The sequence below is a fragment of the Carlito syrichta genome, unplaced genomic scaffold (assembly GCF_000164805.1).
Source record: "Carlito syrichta isolate Samal-C Ts95f unplaced genomic scaffold, Tarsius_syrichta-2.0.1 Scaffold312887, whole genome shotgun sequence".
Classification (NCBI taxonomy): Eukaryota; Metazoa; Chordata; class Mammalia; order Primates; family Tarsiidae; genus Carlito; species Carlito syrichta.
Genome location: NW_007256983.1, coordinates 222186 through 233626, shown reverse-complemented (window position 1 = coordinate 233626; position 11441 = coordinate 222186). Strand labels below are relative to the sequence as shown.

General features: G+C 39.2%; 2 protein-coding genes across 2 annotated transcripts in view; both read right to left on the bottom strand.

The window, feature by feature from the left end:
- The window catches only part of LOC103272593 (zinc finger protein 14 homolog), a 33568-nt gene extending 28818 nt beyond the window's left edge, over positions 1-4750 (bottom strand). Inside the window, exon 1 of the mRNA XM_008070077.2 lies at positions 4714-4750. The gene's annotated coding sequence lies outside the window, so the exon portion shown is untranslated. The remainder of the gene's footprint in view (positions 1-4713) is intronic.
- LOC103272599 (zinc finger protein 829) overlaps positions 1-11441 on the bottom strand; it is a 310263-nt gene that overhangs the window by 201693 nt on the left and 97129 nt on the right. The gene's annotated exons all lie outside the window — the stretch shown is intronic.

Here is an 11441-nt window from a genome sequence, read left to right as displayed (position 1 = left end):
GGGGAGGGGGGGCGGGGAGGCAGGACTGACAGTAGTGGAAATCTGCCTGGGGAAGGGGGACACACCTCATCAACAAGGTTACCTACACAGTGAATATTTGTATACCTAATCCTGAACTGTACCCCACAATTTTAAAATAAAAAAAAATTTTAAGTTAAAAAAAAACTGGGCTTCTCAGCCCCACTCTTTCCTATAATGCTAATAAATTTCAAAAAACCACCTTGATAGGTAATTCTTCTTGATTATCAACAATTTACAAAAGGAGGGTATATAGATGAATTAAAGCAAATGTGGCAAAATACTCCTAATTTTTAGATCTGCGTGATGAGGAAAAATACTGAATTACAACACAACAGTAACAAACCTACTGAGCATTTATTATACGCCAAGCATCATCTAAGGATTTTACAAATATTAATTCATTTCTTCAGAGCACTCCTATACAGTAAGTTCTAGCATTATCCTCATTTTACAGATGATGGATCTCTGGCACAGAGAGATTAAATAAATTGTTCCAAGCTCACATAGCTCTAAGTGGCAGGTTTAGGATTAGAACCCTGGTAATCTAGTTCTATGACCCATATTCTTGTCACTATACTAAACTACCTCTCTCAGGAGACCACATAAAAATGTGGCCTGAAAAGTCTCAGGGTACAAAATAAACATGAAAAAGACACTCACATTCTTATACACCAACAACAAACAGGCAGAGAACCAAATAAAAAGCACAATCCCATTCACAATAGCTACCCACACACCAAAAAAATGAAATACCTTGGCATCTTCCTAAACAGACAAGTGAAAGATCTTTACAACATAAACTACAAAACACTGCTTAAAAAGTTAAAGATGACACAAATAAATGGGAAAATATTCCATGCTCATGGATTGGAAGAATCAACATTGCTAAGATGTCTGTCCTACCAAAGGCAATCTACAAATTCAATGCTATACCCATTAAATTACCAACAACGTTCTTCTAAGACCTGGAAACAACAATACAGAAATTCACATGGAAACATATGACCATAAATAGCCAAAACAATTCTTAGCAAAAGAAACAAAGCAGGAGGTATCACACTTCCAGACTTTAAACTTTATTATAAGGTTACAATAATCAAAACAACCTGATATTGGTACAAAAACAAGCACATCGACCAATGGAACAGGACAGAGATTTCGGAAGTAAAATCTCAATTTCTCAACTAATTCATCTTTGACTAAGTCTCCAACAACAAACACTGGGGAGAGGAGAACATATTCAGTAAATGGTGCTGGGAAAACTGATGACCAAGTCCAGAAGAATGAAGCACAACCCCTACCTATCACCATAAACAAAAATCAACTCCAAATGGATCAAAGACCTAAACATAAAACCCCAAACTTTAAAAATCTTAGAAAATGCAGGAGACACCTTTACAGAATTGGAATAGGCAGCCAAATTTTGATCAAAACTCCAAAAGCTACAAGAACAGGCATATAGACCAACAGAATAGGATAGAGATTCTGGAAGCAAAGCCTCAATTCCTCAACCAACTCATCTTTGACAAAGCCTCTAACAACAATCACTGGAGAGAGGAGAACCAATTCAGTAAACCGTGCTGGGAAAACTGGCTGATCACACGCAAAAGACTGAAACAGTATCCCTCCCAATAACCATACACCAAAATTAACTCTAAATGGATCAAAGGCCTAAATGTAAAACCTCAAACTATAAGAATCTTAGAAAATCCAGGAGACACCCTTATGGAAATTGGAACTGGCAATCAATTCCTGATCAAAACCCTAAGCACCCAAACCATAAGAAGTAAGATAGACAAGTGGGACCTCATCAAACTGACAGGCTTCTGCAAAGCAAAAGAAATCATCAAGAGAGCAGGGAGACAGCCCACAGAATGGGAAAAATATTTGCCTACTGTATATCTGACAAAGGCCTAAATCCAGGATCTACAAGGAGCTCAAATGTGATAAAAGGAAAAAAAAACAGACAACCCCATTATAAAGTAGACAAAAGACATGAATAGACACTTCTCAAAAGAAGACATACAAGCAGAAAACAGACATATGAAAAAATGCTCAGTCTCACCAATCATCAGAGAAATGCAAATTAAAACCACATTGAGATAGGACCTAACCCCAGAAAGAATGGCCATCATTAATAAAAGAAAAAACAACAGATGCTGGCGAAGATGCAGAGAAAAAGGAACACTTCTACACTGTTGGCGGGAACGTAAACTAGTTCAACCTCTATAGAAAACAATGTGGTGATTCCTAAAAGAACTAGAAATTGACCTTCCATACAATCCAGCGATCCTCCTTCTGGGAATATACCAAGAGGAACTTAAATTACTCTACAAAAAAGATACCTGCACACACATGTGCACTGCAGCACTATTTACACTAGCAAAAACACGGAACCAATCATACTGTCCATCGAAACTAGATTAGATTAAAAAATATGGTACATATACACGATGGAATGTTATGCAGCCATAAAGAAGAACAAAATTAAGGACTTCTCAACAATCTGTGTGGATTTAGAGTCTGTAATACTCTGTGATTTATCACAGAAACAAAGAACTGAGTACCATATGTTCTCATAAGCGGACCCTGAACTTTTATAATACTATAAGAAAGGGATTGGCAGTAGCTGAAAACTGCCAGGAGGGAGGGGGGCACATAACATTAATAAGAGTTCCTGATCTCAAACCAGGTGAAGTAGGGACCAAAGGTAGGCCCAAACTTTACTTGTACGATGACCACTTGTATATCTAATCCTGAACTGTGCCCACATCTTTAAAATAAATAAATTTTTAATGAGAAAAAAGAAATGTATCCAACGTATGATTTATCCAGTATAATTACATAATTATTACAATAACTGCTCCTCAAAATAAAAAAGTAAAATAAAATGTGACCCAAAACAAACACATGATGTCAAAACTTCAAAGCACTTCTCAAATTTCTACTGTTTCTTCTTCCCTTTTCCAACAATCCCTTCCCTTGCTAACACAGACCTTTCCACTAAAAACCCTATCACATTACTCCTTAAAAGTCTCAAAAGCAAAAGACCCCGTCACCAATCCAACTACCGCCTATCTTTCCCTGCCTCTGAACACAGGGCAGTGGAAATCAAGAGACATACTAGGTGATTCCAATCTCAAAAAGCACAGCATAAAATAACTCTGCAGTTACCTTTTCTTCGGGAAGTTTACTTGCAGATCACCTAAACGATTAGAAAGAGGCAGTTCACAAGAGAAAGTAAATGATCGCCAAACGTTCGTGTCAATGTCTACTGGAAAGAGGAGGAGTTGAGAAGTCTTTAATTTTGTTCTTCTTTACGGCTGCATAACATTCCATCGTGTATATGTACCGTATTTTTTAATCTAATCACCCCATCACTCACTGGGGAGGAAAGCCAAATCACCAGGTCAGTGGACAGGATATTTCGGGTGTTAAAGACTAACCAGCTGTAAACTAACCGGAACAAGCCCATGTAGTCCTACAAAATCCTATCTACTGACTTGCCGAGAGAGAGAGGAAATTCCATAGGAACGGTTGGAATGCAGTGGACAAGAGAAAAGAGAAAAGAGAAAAGCTTATTTGTAAACGGTTGACGTCCTGCCGAAGGATTGAGAGGGGGAATCTAAGGACCGTGGGGATCTGGAATGGCTGTTGTTTCTGGGATGAGATTATGAGAGGTAGCAATTAATTAGAGATGGAGTGCTAGCATGAGTGTTATCACAAGGGTAGCTTAAAAACTGGGTATCCCCAGTAATAAAATGGAAACAGCAAAGTCTAGGGCATCATTGGTAAAAAAAAGCTGTCATCTCTCAAAGAGGGAGTCGTTATGGCATCTTACAACTACTTCACAACCAGTGGAAAAACAATGTTTTCTATTAATTCTGCAACTGGCTTGATCTGTTTCCTCCTCTCCACCCCCCCACCCCCCCACCCCCCCCCCCAGCCTGAGTAATGACAGGGCTGCTTCATTGTTCGGTCCAAGCTGACTGTCACTCGTTCACAGAAAAGGGAAGCAAATGTCCCCATGCTCGTAAAATCAAAAATCACATGTTAGGGAACAAAAAGGAAACACAAACCCATCTGGACGTTGACTATTATATACGCGACCACAATCATTTCCTCCTTTCTTCCGCCTCCCTAAAAATCAGCAGGATTGGGAAAGGAGATAGGGGTCTTGAGACATCGGCCCTTGCGAGGTGCCCGGCCCGGCGGACCCAGGACACGCCCCCGCCGTCGCCGTCGCCGTCGCCCTCGCTCCCTCCACCAACCGCACGCAAAACCCGAAGGAACTGAGAGGAGCCTGGAATAAAGCGAGCCCTGCCCGGTGTCAGAGAGAAAGGCCAGAAGACACGAAGACCGGGCTGGAATCTGTCTCCGACGTCACCGCAGTCGCCTCGGGAGGGAACTCGGGTAAAGCTGGGGTTCTGCGCCCCGCGGCTGCTCTCAGGACGGCGTCTTTTTTGTTTGGGGGCCTTCGTTCACTCCGGGGTTCACACATCGAACTCGGAGCCATTCCGGGCCGCTAGACCTGCGCGGCCCCGAAGCAGGAGCGCAGAGGACGCAGCAGGACGCCCGGGGCCCGGCCAGCGTCACCGACTCCACCGCCACGGCAACCCGGCTCCGACGGAGGCCCGCGCCGCCCCCGCGCCGCCCCCGCGCCCGTCTCCTCAGCGCACGCGACCGACTCACCTCTCGGGGCCGACACCAGCAAGGAAGCCGGAAAGAAACGGTGCGCGGAGGCCTGTGGGAAATGTAGTCCTGCGAGGGGAGGGCGTGGTCCCTCGCCCCGACGGGCTGCGCGGAGTGCGCATGCGTGGGCGCTGGAGCGCTGCGCGAGCGCCCCGGGGTGCGCGGTCGTGGGGTGGGCTGGCTCCGAGGGGTTCGAGGTTCCGCGGCTGGGCGGGGCGCGCTCATCGATCTCGGGTTTGCGGTTGTCGGTGAAGATGACCCACCAGGGCTTAGAAGCAAGTCTTGGCACTAGCAAGCGCCTACTGTATGTACCAGACACGCGGCAGGTGCTCAGTATACTACCCAAGCAGGATGTGGTTATACAGCAGGCACTCAATGCAAACATCCCCAAAGCCCCCCAGACCTGGAGCAGGACCTAGATCTAGGAAGGTCGCTGGTGGCGGCGCGCGCTCTCGCTGTCTCTTCTCCCTTCCTTCGTCTTTTCTTTCCTTCTCCTGCTGCTGTGAACGTATTGTTCTATAATGTCTATTCGGTTAAGGTGGTTGATATTGTCATTTGATTTTTTTTTAACCTTCCTGGATTTTAAAATCTTGTTCTGTTTCTAATGGAAGGTGTCTCCCTTCTTCTGTCAGGTTTCGCTCAAGTATTTTCAGGCTCTGTTAAGCACATACATTAGTTTTTCTTAGTAGAAAGAAAAAAAAACCCCACAACTCTAAAACCTGTCATTCTGACTTTTTTGTTAACGTTTCATTTTAGTAACTTTGAAATCATAAAAATTAAAAACGCCTCACCAGTAATTAAATCCATGTTATTTCTCAACATATTTCTGGAGCCTTTAATTTATTCCAAAACTGTATCCCATGGACATACTTTGCATTAAGCTTGTAGATTGAGAAAGTGGGCCAAAATGTGCCATATCTTGTGTTTTAATCATGTATGATACTGTATTAATTTTATGATTTCAACTTGTGTAAAATACCTTCATGGCAAAGGCAGTATCAGAAGCTGCTGCAAAACCTCACACCAGTTGGTTTCTGCTTTCTTTTACCTTTCTGATCTTGCATGAGTTTATCTCATTGGAAGTACCAAAATTGCATCCAGAATTCTAGATGCAAGAGGGTCTAAAAATTGTAATACTCAGGCTTCCAGCCTCTATGTAGTACAAAGAAGAGCATGGGATACAGTAGAATACTTATAACAAAACAACAACAGAAAAATGATATTCATCACACGTGTTTTTTAAACAGTTCAATATTTGGCTTTGATAATTTGTGTATTCTTTCTTTGGTCAGTCTTACTAGAAATATATAATTTATACATTTTTAAAATTCTTATCTTTTATATGTTCCTTATCTGCCAAAGCAAAGAGCAGGATATAGACCATTTAAGTACAAAATATTATACCAAAAAGTCAGTTATCAAACATATGTTATGTGAAATATGCATATAAAAATGCCTGAAGTTATATATATATTAATAATATAGCAAATAGTTATAAGTTAATACCTGTGAAATCACTTCCCTCCATTCCACTGCAAGTCTAGACATTCTAGAACGGTTCTGGTAATCCAGAAACCCCCTGTACAACCCTTTCAATCACAACCCCTTTCCTCTATCCTAAATGTAAACATTATTCTCATGGTATTCTTTCACATGTTTGTACAAGCTTGTTTCATTCACACCTGGACAGTTTAATAAATGTCTGCATTGTTACTAATTAATCAACAAGAGCTGATTAGTACAGGTGCTATAAGCAGTTGACATCTCCCAAGTTCCCATCCTCTCTATTTAACATCTGGTTTTTCCAGTTTAGGTTCTATTGTGAATAAAACTACTATGAACATTATTGTATAAGTCTTTATGGACCTATATTTTCATTTCTCTAGGGTAAATACCTAGAACTGTAATTGCTTGGTCATAGGGCAGGTATATGTTCAACTTTATAAGAAAATGTCAAAACTTTTTGCAAAGTATTTATGCCATTTATACTCCTAATACTTGAGTGTTCTACCTGTTCCATTTCTAGTTCCATATCCTTATCCTTATCCTTCCCAGTCTTTCAAATTTCAGCCCGTCTACTGGGGTATATCTCATTGTGGTTTTTTAAAATTACATTTCTATGATGACAGTGATGTTGAGCACTTTTTTATCTACATAGTGCATATTTATAGGTCTTCCTTTGTGAAGTGTGTGTGTGTGTGTGTGTGTGTCTGTATTTGTTTGCTAGAGCTACCATAATAGAAATACTACAGAATACATAGCTTAAGCAACAGAAATTTTTTTTTCACTTATTTTTTTCATTTGGTTTTGTTGTTGTTGTTGTTGTTTTTGAGTTGGAGTCTCACTCTGTCGCCCAGGCTGGAGTGCTGTGGCACACTCCCAGCCACCCCAGCCTCGACCTGCTGGGCTCCAGCAATCCTTCTGCCTCAGCCTTCCAAGTAGCCAGAACTACAGGCGCTTGCTACCATGCCCAGCTAATTTTTGATTTATTGTAGAGAGAGATCTCGCCAAGCTGCCTGGGCTGGTCTCCAACTCATAGGCTCAGGCAATCCGCTTGCCTCAGTCTCCCAAAGTGCTGGGGTTACAGGCTTTTTATTAGTCTAAAATCAAGGTGTTGGGAGGTCTGGTTTCTCCTGAGGCCTCTCTCTTTGGAGCTTGCAGATGGCCACCTTCTTGCTGCCTCTTCACATGGTCATTCCTCTGTGAACATACCTGGTGTCTCTTTGTGTGTTCTAATCTCTTTTAGAAGTGCACCAGTCAGATTGAATTAAGGCCCAGTCCAACAGCCTCATTTTGACTTAATTACCTACTCAAAGGCCCTGTGTCCTAATACGGTCACATTCCGAAGTACTAGAGATTAAGGTTTCCAGACATGAATTTAAGGGGGATAAAATTCAGTTAATAGCAGTATTCAAGTATTTTTTCCACTTTAAAATCAGGTTGTTTGTCCTTTTATTACAGAGTTGAGCGTTTTTGTTTTTGATAAATTCTGGATATGAGTCCTTTGTCTGATATATGCTAAACAAATATTTTATGTTTTTCCCCAGTCTGAATTATCTATTTTCTCATGGTGTCTTTAATGATATAAAAAAAGGAGTTGATTGTAATAAAGCATAACTTAGCCATTTTTTTCTTTTATAGTATTTCTTTCTGTATCCTAAGAAATTTTTGCCTCATCTCAGCTGTAAAAAATATTTTTTCATAATATCTTCTGCAGGCTTTATTTCTCAAACTAATTTTGTATGTGTATAAGGTAACACACACACACACAATTTATATTTACATTTATCTATATATAAACTGTAGATAAATAATATAGATATTTTACCTAATGTATATGTGTGTGAACACACATACACACACCTAGATTCAATTTCCTAACAGTTTCTTAATTCTTACAGATTTTCTGTAAGATTAGTATCATATCTTGAAATATTTGATACAATTCACAAGCAAAATGCTGTAGACCTGGAATGCTCTTTGAGGAAAAGTTTTTGACACTGAATTCAATTTTTTTTTGTAGAAATAGGGCTTTCAGGTTTTCTATTTCATCTTGTGTTCATTTTTGTAAATTGTATTTTCAAGGAATTTGTTCTTTTAAACCTATATTGTTGAATTTATTACTATAATGTTGTTCATAATAACCTTTGAATATCTGAAAGATTATTAATGACGTCCCCTCTTTCATTCTAGATATTGATAATTTGTGTATTCTCTCTGTCTTTAGTCACTTTTATTAGACTGTTTACCAATTTTATTGATCTTTTCAAGAAACTAAATTTACATTTTCTCTGTTTTTTTTTTAATGTCATCTCTGGGGCAACCCTCTCAGGTCCCCTCCCGCTGTGGGACTTTTCTGTCCTCTCAATAAATCCTGCTTTCTCAAAAAAAAAGTCATCTCTGCTCTCATCTTTAGTGTTTTCTCCATTTTATTCTTCATTTTCTTGCTTCTTAGCATACAAACTGAGAACATTGATTTAAAAACTTTTTTTGTTTTTAATGCAAGTATATAAAACCTATAAATTTTTCTTCAATCACTTCTTTAGGTGTACCCCACAAGTTTTGATGTATTTTCGTTATTGCTTAGTGTTAATTTTCACTGTGTGTGTGTGTGTGTGTGTGTGTGTGTGTGTGTGTGTGTGTCTGTGTGTGTGTGTTGGGGTTTTTTTTAGGGACAAGGTCTTGGTCTGCCACCCAAGTGGGAGTACAGTGGCACAATCGTAGCTCACTACAGTCTCAAACTTCTGGGTTCAAGCAATCCTCCCACCTGGGCCTCCCAAATAGCTAGGACTACAGGCATGTGCCACCACACCCAGATAATTTTTAATATTTTTTTTATAGAGACAGAGTCTCACTGTGTCGCCCAGGTTGGTCTCAAAGTCCCGGTCTCAAGTGATCCTCCTGCCTCAGCTTCCCAAAATACTGGTATTACAGGCCTGAGCCACAGTGCCAGCTCTTATTTTTAAACTCATGGTATTTTTCTATAGTTGGTCAATCAAGTACTGAGAAAGGAGTTTTAAAATCTCAAACTGTGGGGCAACTCCCTTGAGTCCCCGCCCACTATGGGAGCTTTTCTGTCCTATCAATAAATCCTGCTTTAAGAAAAAAATTCTCAGACTGTGACTGTGGGTTTGTATATTTCTCCCTTAAGTTTGTTCAGTTTTTCTTCATGTATTTTGAATTTCTGTTATGTGATATATACATATTTATGATTGTGCGCTTTCTTAATGAATTGACCTTTTTTCATCATGAAACATTCCTCTTGTTTCTTGTTTTGATATCTATTTTGTCTAACATTAGTATGGCCACTCTAGGTTTCTTATGCTTACTATTTAGATGGTATATCATATTCCATTTTTTTCCCCTGAACCTATCTGTTCTTTTATGTTTAATGTACATCTCTTGCAGGTAGCATGCAATTAAGTTTCACATTTTGAAAAATCCAGTATGAACATCTCTGGCTTTTCACTGGAGTGTTTAGTTCATTTGTATTTATATAATTATTAGTTTGGTTGAATTTATGATTTCTATATTGTTGATTTCTAGTTGCCCAATTTTTATTCACTATGTCTCCTTTCCTGCCTTTTTTAAGGGTTTGATAAATTTTTACCTAATACATTTGAATTATTCTACTGTCTCTTTAGTTATACCACTATGCATATTGTTAAAGTTTCCTCTAGGGATTAAAATAGACATAATTATTTAACATAGTCTTATTAGAATTAATATTGTACCACTCAATGTAAAATATAATAAACTTGTGACAATATGATTTTACCTCTACTTATCATTTTTTTTCTTACTCTTGTCATACATTATTCAGCTACATGTACTATAAACCCCACCATACAGTGTTGTATTTTGCTTTAAACAGTCACACAATACAATAAAATTTAGAAGAGAAAAAATATTTACCCCCACATTCATCATTTCTGACACTCTTCCTTCCTTCCTGTAGGTCTGTTTTTTTCTTTTCTTTTTTTTTTTTATTCTAACCAAATTTTTTTAATGATATTGTGGGGTACGGTTAAGGGTTAGGTATACAAATATGCTTCATTCAGGCACCCTTGTCGATAAGAGGTGTCTCCCCGTCCCCAGACAAATATTTACTACCATTAATCCCATCTCCCTTCCCCTCCCCCCCCATAATTTCCCACCACTGTCAGTCATTTTCTTAGAGTATTATGTTGGATGTTCAAGGTCCACTATATGAGAACATGTGATAATCAGATCTTTGTTTCTGTGAGAGATCACTCAGTATATAGACTCTAGTTCTATCCAGGTTGCTGCAAAATTCATGATTTTGTTCTTTTTTATGGCTGCGTAGTATTCCATCGTGTATATGTACCACATTTTAAAAATCCAGTTCTCTTTTGATGGACAGCATGGTTGGTTCCAGGTTCTTGCTATTGTGAACAAAGCTGCAATAAACATACATGTGCAGGTATCTTTTTCATAGAGTGATCTGAGTTCTTCAGGGTATATTCCCAGTAGGGGGTTGTGGGGTCATATGGGAGGTTGATAATTAGAGCTTTCAGGAATCGCCACACTGCTTTCCACAGAGGTTGCACTAGTTTACACTCCCACCAACAGTGTAGAAGTGTTCCCTTTTTGCCACATCCTCTCCAGCATCTGTTATTTTTTGAGTTATCGATAATTGCCATTCTGACTGAAGTTAGGTGGTGTCTCAGTGTGGTTTTGATTTGCATCTCCCTGATGATTAGCGAGGTTGAACATTTCTTCATGTATCTGTTGGCCGCTTGGATGTCTTCCTTTGAGAAGTGTCTGTTCATATCTTTTGCCCACTTTATAATGGGGTAGCTTATCTTATTTTTGAGATAATTGTCACGGTTTTCAATTTCTTGTGAACCAATGATAATCTTAAATTATTTTTAATTAATTTCTGCTTAATAAGATGTCTTTGACAAGATCCAACTGTCAGTGGCATTGTTAAAAATATTATATATTCACACACACAAAACCTCTTCCAAATTTAGATAAGATTATTTTAAGCAAAATTTGTGAGTTTTAGAACATAGGAACAGAATGTTCATTTTAAAGTTTCAAGTATCGATATTGCGTGAACCTAAAGCCACTTAGGATAAAATTTCTAAAAGACTTAAATCATCAGGGCTGTGTGTGGTGGCTCACACCTGTAATACCTGCATGTTGGGAGACCAAGGCGAGAGGATTGCCTAATCCCAGGAGTTTGAGACTAGCGTGGGCAG